The 20,711-nt window shown below is 41.7% G+C and overlaps 1 long non-coding RNA gene across 1 annotated transcript in view; it reads left to right on the top strand.

The window, feature by feature from the left end:
- The window catches only part of LOC128596031 (uncharacterized), a 70,033-nt gene that overhangs the window by 33,423 nt on the left and 15,899 nt on the right, over nt 1–20,711 (top strand). The window contains exons 4-5 of the long non-coding RNA XR_008383049.1: nt 11,068–11,138; nt 12,905–12,999. This is a non-coding gene — a long non-coding RNA (uncharacterized LOC128596031). The remainder of the gene's footprint in view (nt 1–11,067; nt 11,139–12,904; nt 13,000–20,711) is intronic.

The raw sequence follows: 20,711 nt of genomic DNA, 5'->3' as shown, positions 1-20,711 counted from the left end.
CTGGCACTGTAACTCCTGTGCTAAGGGTGCTCAGCCAACCCCTATATTTTAAACCAAAAGAAGGTACTACTTTATATTTAAATACTGCACTTGGGCAAGAGGCCTAGAAGGCCAGGACATTCCCTTCCAGCGCTCCTCCCCTCTCCTGTTCTGTGTCCAGGGACCTCTGCTGCTTTTGGGTATTTCAAGGGAAACAGATCTGGATTCACTCTGCTCTCATTCACTGACGCTGGTGTAGGAGCCCAAAGCTGAGTAGAAACTGGTCCCGGGGAGTCTTGTGGCCGAAGTACTGAGGCTGAAAAGAGTTTCCTTCTCACTGTGTGGTGGTCAGTAGCAAAGGCAACAGTGCTCCAGTTGATGTTGAGTCTTCAGGGATGGACTTCCCACTTCCTGAGGTCATATCCCTCAAACCTCCCAGGTGTGAGGTCACCAGAGCTGATCTAACAAGAGTTGGCAAGGTAGAGGCTCCCTAGCTCCTAACATCAGGACAATCTGAGCGGTTACTTTGACTCCAAATAACCAAACCAAATAACCATCTCCTGGGTGCAGATCTGGCTGCGGTTGGTGGGCAAGAGATCCAAGTCTGATGAAAGCAACCACCCTTTGACTGCCTTCTCTATGCCTGTTACTGTCCAATTCCAGTTTCCTTCCATTACTGAATAGACTTCCCACCACTTTCATACTGCTCTCCATGATAACATACCTTGCTCACTTTTATGAACTTGTTGAGATCTTTCCACTTTTCAGGTGTATGTTCAGGGATAGCAAACACTCTTCTTATTGGGATCTGCCATTCACCTGGCTTATCCCTGGTAGTCCTGAAACACTGGGCAGCCAAGTCTGCTCAGAGCACAACACAAGGTTCTCAGGGTCTGAGCATCAGTGGGGTCTTCTAGTGCCTGTTTGGTCCACAGTGGGAAGAGGCTCTGCCTACAGTAATGCAGTTCCTGAAGGGTGGGGCCAGAACACAGGAAGGGAGCTCTTTTGCAGCAAATTTTCAAGGAAAGAGGAAAATCTTAGCACCATACTCAATTATGTGATCCTTATACCCAGGAGTTCTGTTTGAGTTCCCCCAGCAGTCAACTCTTAGGAGCACCCTCCAGGGTGCAAGACAATCTGATGATTCTTTTGACGCCAAATAACCAAACACCTGACCTCCTGGTAGAGGATGATCCACTTCCCCTTCTCTGGCAGCCTGACTTTTATCTTCCAGAAAAACCAGGGCACAACCAGGCACTTCCCCTCTTCCCTGCCTCCTACTGCTCAGATCAAAGGCCTTCAGCAGACATCATGTGACCTTGAGGATGGATGTCACATGCTGGAGGAAACAGAGGAAGGCAGAGACTCTGATGACTTCACAGAGCTGCCAAAACAGTTCCTGACTATTTACTACTGGCCTTTAATAAAGTGAAGAGACATGAAAACGACGGGAAGTTGCCTAGTCGGTGCAGCTGAACCTAGTTATAAGAGATAAGGTGACTCTCAGTGATATCAAAGTGTTTTCCTGTTCTCATCTATACTATGGCAAAGAGACAAATATTGCTTAATAAAGAACAGAAATAATACAACTGGAATGTCTGGTGGGGCATTCCCCTTGGTAGATCTCTGTATACAGAATAAAATAGATTTTGTGTTTGCTCTTGAATTTGACGTCTTTTTTTTTTTTTTTGGTAGAGACAGAGTTTCACTTTATTGCCCTCGGTAGAGTGCCGTGGCATCACACAGCTCACAGCAACCTCCAACTCCTGGGCTTAGGCTATTCTCCTGCCTCAGCCTCCCGAGTAGCTGGGACTACAGGCACCCGCCACAATGCCCGGCTATTTTTTTGTTGCAGTTTGGCCGGGGCTGGGTTTGAACCCACCACCCTCGGCATATGGGGCCGGTGCCCTGTTCACTCAGCCACAGGCGCCGCCCGGAATTTGACGTCTTTACTGTGGGGGTGGGTGAAGCTGGAGTTCCATAAGCGCGTACTAGTGTCTTTTAGCTTCTATTTAAATATGGTGGTAGGGGTGGGCAGAGGCGATAAGGATCAGAGGAGAGCCACAGGCTGCTCTGATTGCCTTTGTGAAGTGCACATTTGGAGCTTCTGAAAAGCCCTGCTCCTGAGCTCAGAAAAAGGGCCAGAGGAAAGACCCTTGGTTCAGTTCCCTGGGGTGGCAGCAGTGGCAGTGGTGATGGTGGTAGTGGTGTTGTTAAAGTCACGTGACCTGTGGCTTTCGTGGAGTCATTTTATTAAAACAGCATTATTGTGGTGTAATTGACATATGATACATTTGTGCATATTTAAAGTGGATAAGTTGGTAAGTTTTGTCACATGTTTACTTCTGTGAAACTACCACCACAATCAATAGAGGGATCATATCCAGCACCCCCAAAAGTTTAGACTGGCCCCTTTTAATCTGCCATCCTTCCCCTCACAACCACCAAACTGCTCGCTATTGTTATGTATTAGCTTGAATTAAATTTTCTTATGAATGGAATCATATAGTATGTACTCTCTCTTATTTATTTATTTATTTTGAGACAGAGTCTTACTGTGACATCCTTGGTAGAGTGCCATGGCATCATAGCTCACAGCAACCTCAAACTCTTGCACTCAAGCGATTCTCTTGCCTCAGCCTCCCGAGTGACTGGGACTATAGGCGCCTGCCATAACACCTGGCTATTTTAGAGACTGGGTCTCGCTCTTGCTCAGGCTGGTCTTGAACTCCTGAGGCTCAGGCAATCCATTGCCTCTGCCTCCCAGAGTGCTGGGATTACAGGTGTGAGCCACCAGGCTCAGCCTATGTACTCTGTTTTTGTCTTCTTTCACTCAGCATAATTTCTTTTTTAAGATTCATGTATCTTGTTGCAGGTGTCAGTTCATTTCTTTTTAATGCTGACTAACATTCCATTGCATGGTGTACCACATAGTGAAGTCTATCCATTCAACTGTTGATGAACATTTGGGTCACTTCCAGTTTTTGGCTATTAAAGGTGCTCTGAGCATTTGTGTACAGGTCTTTGTGTTACTTTTGAGTATATATTTAGGAGTAGAATGGCTGGATAATATGGTAGCTATAAGGTAATTTTTCTACTCAGATTTTTTTACACACCCTTGATTCATTGTATATTATTTATTTATTTACTTATTTCTTTTGATACAGGATCTTGTTCTGTTGTTTCAGCTAGAGCACAGCTCACAGCAACCTCAAATTACTAGGCTGAAGCAATCTTTCTGCCTCACCCTCCTAAGTAACTGGAACTATAGGCACTGTCCCTGGCTAATTTTTCTGTTTTTTATATGCTCTTGCTCAGGCTAGTCATTGTATATTTTATTTTATTTTATTTATTTATTTATTTATTTTTGTTTGTTATTTATAGCTCACAGCAGCCTCCAACCTGGGTTCAAGCAATCCCCTCCGCTCCCTTCCTTTCCTCCTCTTCCCTTCCCTTCCCTTCCCTTTCTTGAGACAGAGTCTCAAGCTGTTGTCCCGGGTAGAGTGCCATGGCATCATACCTCACAGCAACCTCCAACTCTTGGGCTTAAGCGATCCTCTTGCCTCAGATTTTTTTCTATTTTTAGTAGAGACGGGGTCTCACTTTTTGCTCAGGCTGGTCTCAAACTTGTGAGTTCAAGCAATCCACCCACCTAGCCTCCCAGAGTGCTAGGATTAAAGGCGTGAGCCACCGTGCCTGTCTTCATTGTATATTTTGAACAAAAGATGTTGGTTACAAACTTACCTATGACTTTTACCCCCCTCTCTTCCAAGAGCAGATAATCACACCAATAATCCATAGCAACATATGTACACATAAGGTACGCTTGCTTCCCTATTTTCTACCTCTGATTTAAGGTAATAGCTAAAAGGAATTTATTGAATCTATGGACATATGTGTTTGTTTCTTTTTTCTTTTTTGCAGTTTTTGGCCAGGGCTGGGCTTGAACCCACCACCTCCGGCATATGGGTCCGGTGCCCCACTCCTTTGAGCCACAGGCGCTGCCCATGTGTTTGTTTCTGAATATACGTATATCACATGCATGTACCTTCCATAAAAGATTCTTTCTCTCACTTAGAATGATTTAAAAATTTCTTTAAGGTGGCTTGGCGTCTGTAGCACAGTGGTTATGGCACCAGCCACATGCACTGAGGGTGGAGAGTTTGAACCTGGCCCGAGCCAGCTAAACAACACAGACAACTGCAACCAAAAAAAAAAAAAAAAAATAGCCAGGCATTGTGGCGGGCGCCTGCAATCCCAGCTACTTGGGAGGCTGTGGCAAGAGAATCGCCTAAGTCCAAGAGTTTGAGGTTGCTGTCAGCTGTGACAACACTGCAGTCTACCCAGGGTGACAGCTTGAGATTCTGTCTCAAAAAAATTTTTTTTCTTTAAGATGTCTTTAGGTTGGGCACAGTGGCTCACACCTATAATCCTAGCATTCTGGGCAGCTGAGGTGGGTGGATTCCTTGAGCTCAGGAATTGGAGACCAGCCTCAGCAAGAGTGGGACTCCATCTCTACTAAAAATAGAAAAACTAGCCAGGCATTGTGGGGGGCCCCTGTAGTCCCAGCTACTGGGGAAACTGAGGCAAGATGATTGCCTGAGCCTAAGAGATTGAGGTTGTTGTGAGCATTGATGATGCCACGACACTCTCTCACAGCAACAGATTGAGACTGTCTTAAAAAAAAAGTCTGTATTAAGACTTTAATTTATTATGCCATAATTATACACAATTTAATGCTTTTTTTTTTTCCCATAGAGACAGAGTCTCACTTTATGGCCCTCGGTAGAGTGCCGTGGCATCACACAGCTCACAGCAACCTCCAACTCCTGGGCTTAAGCGATTCTCTTGCCTCAGCCTCCCGAGTAGCTGGGACTACAGGTACCCGCCACAATGCCCAGCTATTTTTTGGTTGCAGTTCAGCCGAGGCTGGGTTTGAACCCGCCACCCTTGGTATATGGGGCCGGTGCCTTACCGACTGAGCCACAGGCACCACCCACAATTTAATGCTTTTTAGTATACTCACAAAGTTGTGCCATTACTTTATAATATTTCACCCCAAAAGAAACCTCATATACATTAGCAATCATTTCCCATTCCCTCCTCCCAGTCCTCCATCCACTTACAGGCCACTAATAATATACTTTCTGTTTCTACATATTTCCCTATTCTGGACATATCATCTAAATAGAATCATATAATATATGGTTCTTTTTTATTTTTTTTGAGATAGAGCCTCAAGCTGTCGCCCTGGGTAGAGTGCCATGGCATCACAGCTCACAGCAACCTCCAAGTCCTGGGCTTAAGCGAGTCTCTTGCCTCAGCCTCCCAAATAGCTGGGACTACAGGCGCCCTCCACAATGCCCAGCTATTTTTTGGTTGTAGTTGTCATTGTTGTTTGGCAGGCCTGGGCTGGATTTGAACCCACCAGCTCTCGTGTATGTGGCTGGCACCTTAGCCACTTGAGCTACAAGGCACCGAGCCACATTGCTTGATTTTTTTTTTTTTTTTGGTTTTTGGCTGGGGCTAGGTTTGAACCTGCCACCTCCGGCATATGGGACCGGCACCCTGCTCCTTGAGCCACAGGTGCCACCCCACATTGCTTGATTTTTGAATGTTAAACTAATGCTGCATTCCTAGGATATATCATAATTGGTCATAATATATTATCCTTTCAATAATTGTTGAATTAAATTTGCTAAAATTTTGTGTAGAATTTTTACATCTATGTTCATGTTGTATATTCGTCTGTAGTTTTTCTTTTTTTGTGATATTTTTACATAAGATCAGTATCACATCGTACTGGTTCATTGAATGAATTGGGAAGTATTTACTTTTCTTCCATTTCCTGGAAGACTTAGTGTAGAACTGGTACTATTTTTCCTTAAGTGATTGGTAGAATTTATCTGGAAAGCCATCTAGGCTAGCAGTTTTCTTTGTGGGAGATTTTCAACCACAAATTTGATGTTTTTAGAAGATACAGTCTACTGAGGTTATTTATTTCTTCTTTAGTGAGCTTTGGTAGTTTGTCTTTTTCAAAGAATTGTCCATTTTATTTAAGTTGTTAAATTTATAAGCCTAAAGTTATTAATATGATATCTCTTATTATTTTAGTTAATATTTGTAAAATCTGCAGTAATGTTACCTCTCTCATTCCTAATATTGGTAATGTGTGTCCTTTTTACTTTTATTCTTCCTGATTAGTCTGCACAGAGGTTTATTAATTTTGTTGATATTCTTAGAGAATCACCCATTGATGCCAGGAGAGGTGGCTGAGTCCTGGAATCCTAGCCCTTTGGGAGGCTGAGGTGGGAGAATTGCCTGAGGCCAGAAGTTTAAGACTGGCCTGGGCTACATAACAAGATCTCTAATAAAAAAATATATACGGGGGGCGGTGCCTGTGGCTCAGTCGGTAAGGCGCCGGCCCCATATACTGAGGGTGGCGGGTTCAAACCTGGCCCCGGCTGAACTGCAACCAAAAAATAGCCGGGCGTTGTGGCGGGCGCCTGTAGTCCCAGCTACTCGGGAGGCTGAGGCAGGAGAATCGCTTAAGCCCAGGAGTTGGAGGTTGCTGTGAGCTGTGTGATGCCATGGCACTCTACCGAGGGCCATAAAGTGAGACTTGTCTCTACAAAAAAAAAAAAAAAAAATATATATATATATATATATATACACACACACGGGGGCAGCGCCTGTGGCTCAAAGGAGTAGGAATAGTATAGGAGGTGGTGGGTTCAAACCTAGCCCCAGCCAAAAACTGCAAAAAAAACCCAAAACAAACAAACAAAAAAAACCGAAAACGGGGTGGACATAAAGTTAATGTGCAATTTAAAATAGTTTAACATAGTAAATTGCACACAAATTTTATGGACACCCTGTATATCTGTGGGTATGGTAGTGGGTGCCTGTAGTCCCAGCTGCTGAGGAGGCTGAAGCAGGAGGATTGCTTCGCTTGAGTCCAGGAGTTCAATGCTACGGTGAGCTATGATTTCTCCACTGTATTTCAGCTTGGGTGACAGAATGACACCTTGTCTCTTAAAATAATTTTTTTCATTGATTTTCTGTATTTTTTTTCCTTTTTTTATACTTAATGTATTTCTGTTTTGATCTTTATTGTTTCCTAATTCTGCTTATTTTAGTTTTATTTGTTTAACAGAATCCTACAAAACTCTGACATGTTCTGTTTTTATTTTCATGAAGTTAAACGTACTTTCTAATGTCTCTTTTGATTCCTTTGACTTATGGTTTATTTAGAAATGTGTTGTTTAATTTGCAAATAGTTTGGGATTTCTCAGACATCTTTCTGTTATTGATTTCTTTTTTTTTTTTTGTAGAGACAGAGTGTCACTTTATGGCCCTCGGGTAGAGTGCCATGCCATCACACAGCTCACAGCAACCTCCAACTCCTGGGCTTAAGCGATTCTCTTGCCTCAGCCTCCTGAGTAGCTGGGACTACAGGCGCCCGCCACAACGCCCAGCTATTTTTTGGTTGCAGTTCAGCTGGGGCCGGGTTTGAACCCGCCACCCTCGGTATATGGGGCCGGTGCCTTACCAACTGAGCCACAGGCGCCGCCCCTGTTATTGATTTCTAATTTAATTTCATTGTGATTTTAGAACATACTTTGTATGACATAAAGCCTTCTAAATTTATTGAAGTATGTTTTATGGCCCAGAATATGATATAGCCTGGCAAATGTTATACATACACTTGAAAAGAATGTGTGTTCTGCTTTAGTTGAACACAGTGATTATTGAGATGGTTATATTTGAATTTTACATCTATTTTTGTTTTGTATTTGTCTCATTTGTTTTGTTCCCTTTTTCTGTTTTTATTTTGATTGAATGTTTTTTATGCTTCTATTTTATCTCATTTATTAGATTGTTAGTAGTAACTCTTCATTTTGTTATTTTAGTGGTTACTTTAGGGTTATTTTTATTTTGTTTTGTTTTTTTAGAGACTGGGTCTTGCTCTGTCACCTTGCTAGAGTGCGGTATAGTGTTCTTTAAGTGATTGGTATAATTTACCTGGAAAGGCATCTAGGCTAGCAGTTTTCTGCAACTCAAACTCCTGGGCTTAAAGGGTTCTCCTGCCTCAGTTTCCCAAGTAGCTGGGACTGCGGGCATCCACCACCATACCTGGTTAATTTAATTTAATTTTTTTTTTTTTTTTTTGCTCAGGCTGGTCTTGAACTCCTGACCTTAAGTGATCCTTCTGCCTCGGTCTCTGAAAGTGCTAGGATTACAGGCGTGAGCCACCATGCCTAGATACTTTATGGTTTAAATCATCACAATCTACTTTCTAGTTATATTATACCACTTCATGTATGACATAATCCTAGAGGATCATACCTTCATTTATTTCTTCTGGCTTTATGCTTTTATTGTCTTACATTTTACTTATACATTTGCTATAAACACCACTCTATATTATTATTTTTTTTTTGTTTAAAGTCAATTTTCTTTCTTTCTTTCTTTTTTTTTTTTTGTAGAGACAGAGTCTCACTTTATGGCCCTCGGTAGAGTGCCATGGCCTCACACAGCTCACAGCAACCTCCAACTCCTGGGCTTAAGCGATTCTCTTGCCTCAGCCTCCCGAGTAGCTGGGACTACAGGCGCCCGCCACAATGCCCGGCTATTTTTTGGTTGCAGTTCAGCTGGGGCCGGGTTTGAACCCACCACCCTCGGTATATGGGGCCGGCGCCTTACCGACTGAGCCACAGGCGCCGCCCAGTCAATTTTATTTCTTAAGATATTTTATTCTGAAATAATTATAGATTTACAGAAAGTTGCAATGAAGTATGTCAGAGAGGTCCTGTGCACCTTGACATCAAGCATAACTGTACATACCATACCAAAACTAGGAAATTGGCTGGGGCACAGTGGCTTGTGCATGTAATCCTAGTACTCTGGAAGGCCGAGGTAAGTGGATTGCCTGAGCTCATGGACTGGAGACCAGCCTGAGCAAGAGCAAAACCCTGTCTCTAAAAACAGCCAGGCTTTGGGTGGTGCCAGTAGCTCAGTGTGTAGGATGCTGGCCACTGAGGCTGGCAGGTTCCAACCCAGCCCAGGCCTGCTAAACAACAATAACAACTGCAACAAGAAAATAGTGGGGTGTTGTGGCAGGCCCCTGTAGTCCCAGCTACTTGGGAGGCTGAGGCAAGAGAATTGCTTGAGTCCAAGAGTTTGAGTTGCTGTGAGCTGTGACACCATGGCACTCTACCCAGGGTGACAGTTTGAGACTCTATCTAAAAAAAAAAAAAAAGAAAGAAAGAAAAAGGAAAAGGCTCGGCGCCTGTGGCTCAAGCAGCTAAGGCGCCAGCCACATACACCTGAGCTGGCGGGTTTGAATCCAGCCTGGGCCTGCCAAACAACAATGATGGATGCAACCAAAAAATAGCTGGGCGTTGTGGTGGGCGCCTGTAGTCCCAGCTACTTGGGAGGCGGAGGCAGGAGAATCGCTTGAGCCCAGGAGTTGGAGGTTGCTGTGAGCTGTGATGCCATGGCACTCTACCCCAGGTGACAGCTTGAGGCTCTGTCTCAAAAATAAAAAAAAAAAAGAAAAAAATGTGGTCCAATTTATCAAGTTTTCCTTTCATGGATAATATTTTTTGATGTCAAATTTAAGACCTTTTCGCCTATCTCTAGGTCCTGAAGATTTTCTCCTATTTTTTTCCCCAAACGTTTTATAGTTTTACATTTTTTATTTAAATAAATGACCTATTTTGTCATTTAAATTTTGTTATTTAAATTTTATAATGATATGCGGCTTATTGAAGCCTTTTTTTATTTTTGGACATCAAATTTTTCTACCACTGTTTGATGAAAAGGCTATCCTTCCTCCATTAAATTTTTTTTTTGTTTTTTACCTTTTTTTGTAGAAAAAAAATGAGCTGTATTTGTGCAGGTCTGTTCTGGTTTCTCTATACTGTTACATTGATCTATATATTTATTCCTACACCAGTGCTACATTGTCTTGATTACTGAAGCTATATAGTAAGTTTTAACATTGGGTGGAGTGGTTCCTCCTATTATATTCTTCTTTTCCAAAATTGTTTTACTATTCTAAGTCCTTTACCTTTCCATATAACTTCTTTTTTTTTTTTTTTGCAGTTTTTGGCCAGGGCTGGGTTTGAACCCGCTACCTCTGGCATATGGGGCTGGTGCCCTACTCCTTTGAGCCACAGGCGCCACCTTCCATATAACTTTTATAATAAAGTTGTTTGTATCTATAAAAAAGCCTTTCTAGGATTTGGACAGTAATTGTCTAGCTTGGGAAGAATTGACATTTTTAGTTGTTAAGTTTTCTAGTCCATAAACACGGTATGTCTTCTAGTTACTTAGATCTTTTGTGATCTTTTTCATCAGCATTTTATAATTTTCAGCATATAAATTATGTACTTTTTAAAAGATTTATATCTCAGTTCATTTGCTTTGTAGCAATTGTAAATGGTATTGTGTTTTCAATGTTCATTTCTACATGTTTATTGTTTTTTTTTTTTCAGAGACAGAGTCTCACTTTGTCACCCTTGGTGACAAGGGTGTCTCACTTTGACACCCTTGCTGTGGTGTCACAGCTCACAGCAACCTCCAGCTCTTGGGCCTAGGCAATTCTCTTGCCTCAGCCTCTCGAGTAGCTGGGACTATAGGCGCCTGCCACAACGCCCAGCTATTTGGTGTTATTGTTGTTGTCATTGCAGTTTGGCTGGGGCTGTGTTAGAACCCATCAACCTCGGTATATGGGGCCAGGGCCCTATTCACTGAGCTATAGGCGCCGCCCATGTTTATTGTTTTTGTGTGTTGGTTTTATATTTTGGGACCTTATTAATTTTTATTTCTTTTTTATTATTTTTTATTTATTTTTTATTTTTTGCAGTTTTTGGCTGGGCCTGGGTTTGAACCCACCACCTCTGGTATACGGGGCCGGCACCCTACTCCTTGAGCCACAGGTGCCGCCCTAATTTTTATTTCTTATTTCTTTCTTTCTTTGATGAATGATCTTCAGATTGTTGCAAGCATTTCTTTTTTTTAAATTTCAGATTAATTTAAGGGTATATATACAGTTAGGTTCCGTTTTTTTGTATTTATTAGGTAAAGAGCAAGTTGTGGTTGAACCCTTCACCCAGGAAGTGTGCCATATATCCCTGCATCGTGTCCAGTAGGTGAGCTTACCACATCCCTTTCCTCTCCCCTCTTCTTGAATTTAAATGAGTTTTTCTGTCATGTGGGGGGTCTAGTTGTTCATCTACTAGTTTCATATTAGTATTGAGTACATTAGATACTTGCTTTTCCATCCTGGTGATATTTTATTTAGGAGGATGTTTTCTAAATCCTTCCAGGTAATTACAAAAGATATGAAGTCCCTATCTTTCTTTATGGCTGAATAATATTCCACCGTATACATATACTATAGGTTATTGATCCATTCATGGGTTGATGGGCACTTGGGTTGTTTACACATCATTATGATTATGAATTGAGCTGCTATAAATATTCAAGAACAAATGTCCTTATGGTAAAATGATTTTTTTTCCTTCTGAGTAGATACCTAGTAATGGGATTATGGGATCAAATGAAAGGTCTATTTTTAGCTCTTTTTGTTTTTTCAGTTTTTGGCCAGGGCTGAACCCACCACCTCTGGCATATGGGTCTGGCGCCCTACTCTTTTGAGCCACAGGTGCTGCCCCTATTTTTAGCTCTTTAAGGATTCTCTATACTTCCTTCAAAAGAGGCTGTATTAATTTGCAATCCCACCAATGGTGTATAAGAAGTCCCTTCTCTCTGCATCCACACCAGCTTTAGGATTTTGTGATGTGGGCTATTTTGCTAAGGGAGCTTATTAATTTTTAAATTTTTTGTTTTTTTATTGTTGGGGATTCATTGAGGGTACAGTAAGCCAGGTTACACTGATTGCAATTGTTAGGTAAAGTCCCTCTTGCAATCATGTCTTGCCCCCAGGGAGCTTATTAATTTTTAAAATGGAAGTTAAAATACTAGATTTATTAGGGCTTTCTATTAAGACAGTTACCACTTGCAAATAGGGACTGTTTTATTTTTTTCTTTCCAATCTGTCTGCTTTAATTTCTTTTTCTTGTTTTATTGCATAGGCTAGAACTTCCATTACTGTGTTGAATAAGAATGGTGAGAGTGGCTGGGTATGGTGGCTCACGCCTGTGGTGGCTCACACCTGTAATCCTAGCATTCTGGGAGTCTGAGGCGGGTGGATTGCTTGAGCTCATGTGTTCAAGACCAGTGTGAACAAAATTGAGAACCCCATCTCTACTAAAAATAGAAAAATGGAGGCAAAAGGAATGGCTTGGACCAAAGAGTTAGAAGTTGCTACAAGCTATGACAACACGGCACTCTACCCAGGATAACGGCTTGAGACTCTTTCACTTTGTCATCCTTGGTAGAGTGCTGTGGCATCATAGCTCACAGCAACCTCAAACTCTTGGGCTCAAGTGTTGCCTCAGTCCCCCAGGTAGCTGGGACGATAGGTGCCTGCCACAACAACCAACTATTTTTAGAGATGGGGTCTTGCTCTTGCTCTGGCTGGTCTTAAACTCATGAGCTCAGGCAATCCACCCATCTTGGCCTCCCAGAGTGCTGGGATTACAGGCGTGAGCCACTGCCCCTGGCCTTGAAGTGCTTTTTTCTGTATCAATTAATATGATTATATAATTTTTTTCTTTTGCCTGTTGATACGGTGGGTTACATTGAGTTTTGAATATTGCATTAGTCTTAGCATACCTGTGATAAATCCCCCTTGGTCATGGTGTATAATTGTTTTAAAATGATAGTAAAAAAATTATATATTTACTGGCACTCTTCATTCGTTTGGTCAGATCCATATTTCCATGTGATAACATTTTCCTTCAGCTTTCAGACTTCCTTTTCACATTTCCTTTCCTTTTTTTTTTTTTTGCAGGGTAACAGAGAGATTTTATTTAGGAAGAACAAAGAGAAAGTTTAGAGCACTTGCAAGGAGAGTTGGAAGTGGGTCTCCCTCATGAAGGAGAAAAGGTGAGAAAGAGACCCTTCTCTTAATATTTCTTACAGTGATTAATTTTTCTAGATTTAAAAAAATATCTGAATTCCTTCCTCCCTCCCTCCTCTTCCTCCCTCCCTCCTTTCTTCTTTCCTTCGTGATTCTACCTTGGCAGTTTTTTCTTTTAATTCTTAAAGGTGTTGCTCCATTGTCGTCGTCGTCTTTTTTTTTTGTAGAGACAGAGTCTCACTTTATCAGCCTTGGTAGAGTGCCATGGCATCACATAGCTCACAGCAACCTCCATCTCCTGGGCTTAGGCGATTCTCTTGCCTTAGCCTCCCAGTAGCCCACCACAATTTCTGGCTATATATATATATTTTAAATTTATTTATTATTAAATCATAGCTGTGTACATTAATGCAATCCTAGGACACCATACACTAGTTTTATATACCATTTGACATATTTTCATCACACTGGTTAACATGGCCTTCCTGGCATTTTCTTAGTTATTGTGTTAAGACATCTGTATTCTACATTTAGTAAGTTTCACATGTACCCTTGAAAGATGCACCATAGGTGTGGGCCCACCAATTACCCTCACTTCAACCATACTCACCCCTCCCCTCCCTTTCCCCTTTCCCCAGTTATCTTAGGTGATAATTGGGTTAGGAGCTATAAATTAGTTTCATAGTAGGGCTGAGTACATTGAATACTTTTTCTTCTGTTCTTGAGATACATTACTAAGAAGGATATGTTCCAGCTCCATCCATGTAATTTGAAAGAGGTAAAGTCTCCATCTTTCTTTAAGGCTGCAATAATATTTCATGGTACACATATACCACAATTTATTAATCCATTTGTGGATCGATGGGCACTTGGGCTTCTTCCATGACTTAGCAAATTGAATTGGGCTGCAATAAACATTCTGGTGCAAATATCTTTGTTATAATGTGATTTTTGGTTTTCTGGGTATATACCTAGAAGAGGAATTGTAGGATCGAATGGCAGGTCTATTTTTAGATCGCTAAGTGTTCTCCAAACATCTTTCCAAAAGAAACGTATTCATTTGCATTCCCACCAGCAGTGTAGAAGTGTTCACTTTTCTACACATCCACGCCAACATCCCTGGTCTTGGGATTTTGTGATATGGGCTAATCTTACTGGAGTTAGATGACATCTCAAAGTAGTTTTGATTTGCATTTCTCTGATGATTAAGGATGATGAGCATTTTTTCATATGTCTGTAGGCCATAGCCTGTCTTCTTCAGAGAATTTTCTCTTCAAGTACCTTGCCCACCCTGAGATGGGATCACTTGTTCTTTTCTTGCTTATGTGTTTGAGTTCTCTGTGGATTCTGGTTATTAAACCTTTGTCGGAGACATAACCTGCAAATAGCTTCTCCCATTCTGAGGGCTGTCTGGCTTTACTTACTGTGTTCTTGGCTGTGCAAGAAGCTTTATAGTTTGATCAGGTCCCAGTAGTGTATTTTTGAAGCTGCTTCAATTGCCCGGGGGGTCCCCCTCATAAAATATTCGTCCATGCCAATTTCTTTGAGTTTTCCCTGTACTTTCTTCTACTATTTTTATAGTTTCATGTCTTAAGTTTAAATCTTTTTTTTTTTTTTTGTAGAGACAGAGTCTCACTTTATGGCTCTCCGTAGAGTGCTGTGGCCTCACCCAGCTCACAGCAACCTCCAACTCCTGGGCCCAAGCGATTCTCTTGCCTCAGCCTCCCGAGTAGCTGGGACTACAGGTGCCCGCCACAACGCCCAGCTATCCTTTTTTTTTTTGGTTGCAGTTTGGCTGGGGCTGGGTTTGAACCCGCCACCTTCGGTATATGGGGCCGGCACCTTACCGACTGAGCTACAGGCGCCGCCCCTTAAGTTTAAATCTTTAATCCAGTGAGAGTCTATCTTAGTTAATGGTGAAGGGTATGGGTCCAGTTTCAATCTTCTACAGGTCGGCAGCCAGTTCACCCAGCACCATTTGGGGAATCTTTTCTCCATTGAATGTTTTTAATTGGCTTGTCAGAGTAGGGCGCCGGTCCCATATGCCGGAGGTGGCGGGTTCAAACCCAGCCCCGGCCAAAAATAGAATAAAAAACACACACACACAAAAAAGAAGTTTAAAAAAAAAAAAATTGGCTTGTCAAAGATCAAATAACGGTAAGTAGCTGGATTCATCTCTTGGTTCTCTATTCTGTTCCATACATCTACCTCTCTGTTTTGATCACTATTGGTTTGTAGTATAGTCTGAGATCTGGTAGCTTGATTCCTCCTGCTTTGTTTTTATTTCTGAGTAATGTCTTGGCTATTTGAGGTTTTTTCTGATTCCATATAAAACGAAGTATTATTTTTTCGAGATCTTTAAAATATGACACTGAAACTTTAATAGGGATTGCATTAAATTGTGTATTGCTTTGGGTAGTATGGACATTTTAACAATGTTGATTCTTCCCAGCCATGAGCATGGTATGTTTTTCAATTTGTTGACATTTTCAGCTATTTCTTTTCTTAGAGTTTCATAGTTCGCTTTATAGAGTTCTATCACGTCCTTTTTAGATAAACTCCAAAATATTTCATCTTCTTTGGCACTACAGTGAACGGAATACAGTCCTTGACTGTTTTTTCGGCTTGACTATTGTTGGTATATATAATACCAATTTATGAATGTTGATTTTTTTTTAACCTGAGATGCTGCTGTATTATCCCTGGTGTTTTCCAGATATACAATCATGTCATCTGCAAAGAGTGAAAATTTGATCACTTCTGACCCTATATGGATGCCCTTGATCGCCCTTTCTTCCCTAATTGCGATGGCTAAAACTTCCATTACAATGTTAAAGAGCAGTAGAGACAATGGGCAACCTTGCCTGGTTCCTGTTGTGAGTGGAAATAATATCAATTTAATTGCATTCAATATGATATTGGCTGTGGGTTTGTTGTAGATGGCCTCTATAAGTTTAAGAAATGTTCCTTCTAATCAATATTCTTAAGTGTTGTGATCATGAAGGGGTGCTAGATATTATCAAAAGTTTTTTTGTGCATCAATTGAGAGAATCATATGGTCTTTGTTTTTTAATTGGTTTACGTGCTGAATTATAATTATAGATTTATGTATATTGAACCAGCCTTGAGACTCTGGGATAAAACCCACTTGGTCATGATGAATAATAAACCCACTTGGTCAAATTATTCATGATGAATAATTTGTTTGATGTGTTGCTGGATTCTGTTTGTTAGGATCTTGTTGAATATTTTTGCATCTATATTCATTAGTGATATTGGTCTATAATTTTCTTTTCTTTTGGGTTTTTTCCTGGTTTGGGGATCAGAGTGATGTTTGCTTCATAGAACGTGTTGGGTAGTCTTCCTTCTTTTTCTACATTTTGGAACAGGTTGAGTAGTATAGGTACTAATTCCTCTTTAAAGTTTTGGTAGAACTCTGGTGTGAAGCCATCTTGTCCTGGGTTTTTCTTTATAGGGAGGTTTTGTATTGTTGATGCTATTTCAGAACTTGATAATGGCCTCTTCAACATTTCCACTTGATTCTGACTAAGTTTTGGAAGGTGATGTGCTTTCAAGTATTGGTCAATTTCCTTCAGTTTTCATATTTTTGAGAATAAAGTTTCTTGTAATATTCATTAAGGATTTTTTGAATTTCTGAGGAGTCTGTTGTTATTTCATCTTTGTCATTTCTGATTGATGAGATTAGAGATTTTAGTCTTTTTTTCCTGGTTAGGCTAGCCAAAGATTTATCTATTTTATTGACCTTTTCAAAAAACCAACTTTTTGATTTATTGATCTGTTGTATAATTCTTTTGTTTTCAACTTCATTTAATTCTGCTCTAATTTTGGTTCTTTTCTTCTACTGTGTTTGGGATGGAATGTTCTTCCTTTTCCAGTTGCTTGAGATGTCCCATTAAGTTGTTAACTTCCTCTCTTTTCTTTCTCTTGAGGAAGGCTTGCAGTGCTATAAATTTTCCTCTTAGGACTGCCTTTGCGGTATCCCAGAGGTTCTGATAATTCGTGTCTTCATTGTCATTCTGTTCCAAAAATTTAGCAATTTCCTTCTTAATCTCATCTCTGACCCAGCTATCATTCAGCATAAGGTTATTTAACTTCCATGTTTTTGTATGAGTATGCAGATTCCTGTTGTTACTGAGCTCAACTTTTATTCCATGGTGGTCTGAGAAATGCAAGGAATAATTTCTATTCCTTTAAATTTAGACTTGTGACCTAAGATGTGATCGATTTTGGAGTATGTTCTGTGGGCTGATGAGAAGTATGTGTATTCAGTTTTGTTGGGATGAAATGTTCTGTAGATGTCTGCTAAATCCAAATGTTGGATGATTAGGTTTAAATCTAAAATTTCCTTGTTCAGCTTCTTATTGGAGGATCTGTCCAGCACTGCCAAAGGAGTGTTGAAATCTCCAAATATTATGGAGCTGGAGGAAATCAAGTTGCTCATGTCTGTTAGAGTTTCTCTAAAAAACTGAGGTGCATTCTGGTTGGGTGCATAGCTATTAGTAATTGAAATCTCATCATATTGCGTATTACTCTTAAGAAATATGAAGTGACCATTCTTATCCTTTTTTACTTTGTTGGTTTAAAGCCTTTTGTTTCTGCAAATAGAATTGCAATACCTGCTTTTTTCTGATTACCATTTGCCTGAAATATGGATGACCATCCTTTCACCCTTAGTCTGTATTTGTCTTTTAAGGTAAGATGAAACTCTTGTATGCAGCAAATGTCTGGCCTGAGTTTTTGTATCAAGTCAGCTAACCTGTGCCTCTTTAGAGGACAGTTTAATCCATTCACATTAATGGAGATTATTGATAAGTTTGGTAAAATTTTGGGCATCGAGTTTTTCGAAAGTCCAGTGTACATTTTTAATCCTTTCACCACTGTGGAAGTTGGAGTTTGATCAAAAGATTCTGAGTGAGTTTACTTTTGTGGTAGATGATTGGTCTGGTCATTATGGAGGATAGGTCTGAGAATATCCTGAAGAGCTGGTTTGGTTATGGCAAATTTCTTCAACATCTGAATGTCATTAAAGTATTTAATTTCTCCATCATAAATGAAACTCGGTTTAGCTGGATACAGGATCTGGGGTTATTTTGCTTCAGGAGATTAAAAGTTGATGACCCCCCTCTTCTGGCTTGAAAAGTTTCAGCAGAGAGATCTGCAGTCATTCTAATATTCTTCCCTTTGTAGGTAATGGATTTCTTACGTCTGGCTGCTTTCAGAATTTTCTCTTTCATATTAAGTTTAGTGAAGTTAATTATGATATGCCTGGGGGATGTCTTACTGTGATTGAGTCATGCTGGGTTTCTGAAACCGTCTGCTATCTGAATTTCAGAATCTCTTGGCATGTCTGAAAAATTCTCTTTCATAATTTCATGGAGAAGGGCCTCTGTGCCCAGCGAGGCCACTTCGTCACTTTCAGTGGATTCCAATGAGGCAGATATTAGCCTTCTTCGAATTATCCCAGAGCTCTCTGAGAGAATGATCCGTTTTTGCTCTCCATTTCTCTTCCTCTTTGAGAGTTTCTGAGTGTTTAAAGGTTTGTCTTCAATGTCAGAAATCCTTTCTTCTACTTTCTCCACTCTGTTACTGAGGGATTCTCCTGTATTTTTCAGATCTTTGAGGGCTACAAATTCTTGCTTCAGTGAGTCAAAATCTTTGGTGGTTTTGTCTTTAAATTTGTTAAATTCTTGAGACAACTTTTGAATTTCTCCTCGAATTTCTAATTCCGACTTTTGAATTGTTGCTCGAATTTCTAATTCCAAATTTGCCTCCATTCTATTAATCTTGTTTGCAATCCAAATTCTGAATTTGATTTCTGACATCTCGGCCAGCTGTTTATGAATGGGGTCTTCAGTTATATCTGCCATATCATTCGTTGGGGGGGTTGACCTATTCTGATTATTTGTGTTACCAGAGTTTTTCCACTGATACCGCCCCATAATTGTTTTACACTGTTTTATTTTTCCCCTGTAGCTTTGTCTAGGACCCATACAGTGCTATGGCCTGAGAAACTGGGGCCCTGTTTTGTGTGGTAGGGCTAAGTGGTTCTGTCTTGTTTTCAGCTGGCTACTGTTCGACCCTAGTGAAACAGTTACTCTGGGTTGAAGTCTCAGTTGTGGAGAAATACCAGCAATTAATTTACCCTGCCCCCCACAGGCAACAATTGGAAAAGGAAAATCAAACCTTCTTACAACCACACATCCAGGGTACCACCTGAATAGTCCTCGGGCGATTGGCTCAGTTCAAAAGGTCCAAATCAATTGTCTCAGTCAGCACCTGTCTCAGGTGGGAGAGTTTAAAAGGTTTCTGGCAACTGGATCACAGGGGTCTGGTGACTTCTCTGATATGGCTTGCTCCAGTGCTGCGTGGAGTCAGGAGGAGCCATCCAGCAAATAGATCAGTCTGGGAAGGTTGATGCCTCCTTTCCCACCTTGCCCCTCTGTCACACCTAGTTGCTGATAGCCCTGCAGTTGGCTGACCCAGTTGCCTGTAGTGAACAGATGCTCCAGGGGTTTGCACCTGCCTGAATCACAAGGAAATCTATTTCTGCTCAACCAGGCCGCTGTGCTCTGCTTCTATCTAACAGGGGCAGGTGAGGCCTGACACCTTCGGTCGCTTGATGGAGGCTGGGGGGTGTTCACTCAGTTCCAGCCCCGCCCCTGATTGATGTTACTGATAGAACAGAACAACTGTTCTGTCCCTGCTAAATTCCCCTGCAGAAGAAAAGCTGTTTTGAGTTCCCAGAGCCTGCGCCTCAGGCCCTGTCTTCGCTCCTGCAGGTTTGTATTCGGTTACCTGGCAGTTCTAGCCTCCTGTCTTCCTTTGTCTATGGGCTGACAATCCCCGGAGGGCCCGGTGAGTCTTAGGCTTAGTAAAGCGGTCCTCTGGGTCAGCCCCGCCCTGGGAACTTTCCAGATCTGCGCGTGCGTTTCTAGTCCCTGCACTCTGCCCAGGTCGGTACTGCCTCAGGCAAACCCTTTACTCACAGGGCCTGCGTTTTAGTCCCAGATTTGTTCAGTGGTGGTTGCCACCTGAGTAAATGTCTGGCCTCCTCTGGTTGCCCAGGGAGACAGGGGGTGTGGCTTCAGAATATCCGGGAATGAGCCCTATTGTTGCTGAAAGACGGCTGCTGTTCTGTGCCTCAGGGCACTGCTGCTCCAGTGTGGTTCCCTCTCAGCCAACCGTCCTCTCCTCACTCCAGTGCCCCAGAGTCAGTACTGACCAGCTGCAGTTTAAGCACTGTCCACACCCCTCAAGAAATCACCCAAGAATCTGGAATCCTGGGGGAAGGCCTCCAGACTTCAGAGTGAGAGTGGAGGGGAGTGCTGGGAGCTCAGAGTTGCAGATAGAGAATATATACAGTTTTATGCCTGGCAGGAGAACGCTGTGGCACCCTAGTAGGGGAGGTAGGTCCAGTTTTTAGTGGGTTTGTCCGGTGGAGTGTAGTGGGAGGACCTTTGAACTCTGCTCATTTGTTTGTGGGGCACTCCAAGCCGTTCTCATGGGAGAGGGGACTCCTGTCCGCTTGGTGATGGAGTTTGTACCTTTTGTTTGTATCCTTGGGGTCGCAGCTCGCCTCAGCGGGGTTGATGTGCATTCTTCAACCTTTTCTCTTGGTGCAGCTCAGATCCACCAGGTTACTTGCTAAATTTCTGTCCTTTAACTGTCCTTCTGGATGGGAGCCTCCTGCCACATGGCCATCTTGATCCTATCCTCT

This window comes from Nycticebus coucang, chromosome 10 (genome assembly GCF_027406575.1).
Source record: "Nycticebus coucang isolate mNycCou1 chromosome 10, mNycCou1.pri, whole genome shotgun sequence".
In the NCBI taxonomy this organism is placed as follows: Eukaryota; Metazoa; Chordata; class Mammalia; order Primates; family Lorisidae; genus Nycticebus; species Nycticebus coucang.
The sequence above is the reverse complement of the archived record's forward strand: the minus strand, read 5'-3'. Positions and strand labels throughout refer to the sequence as shown.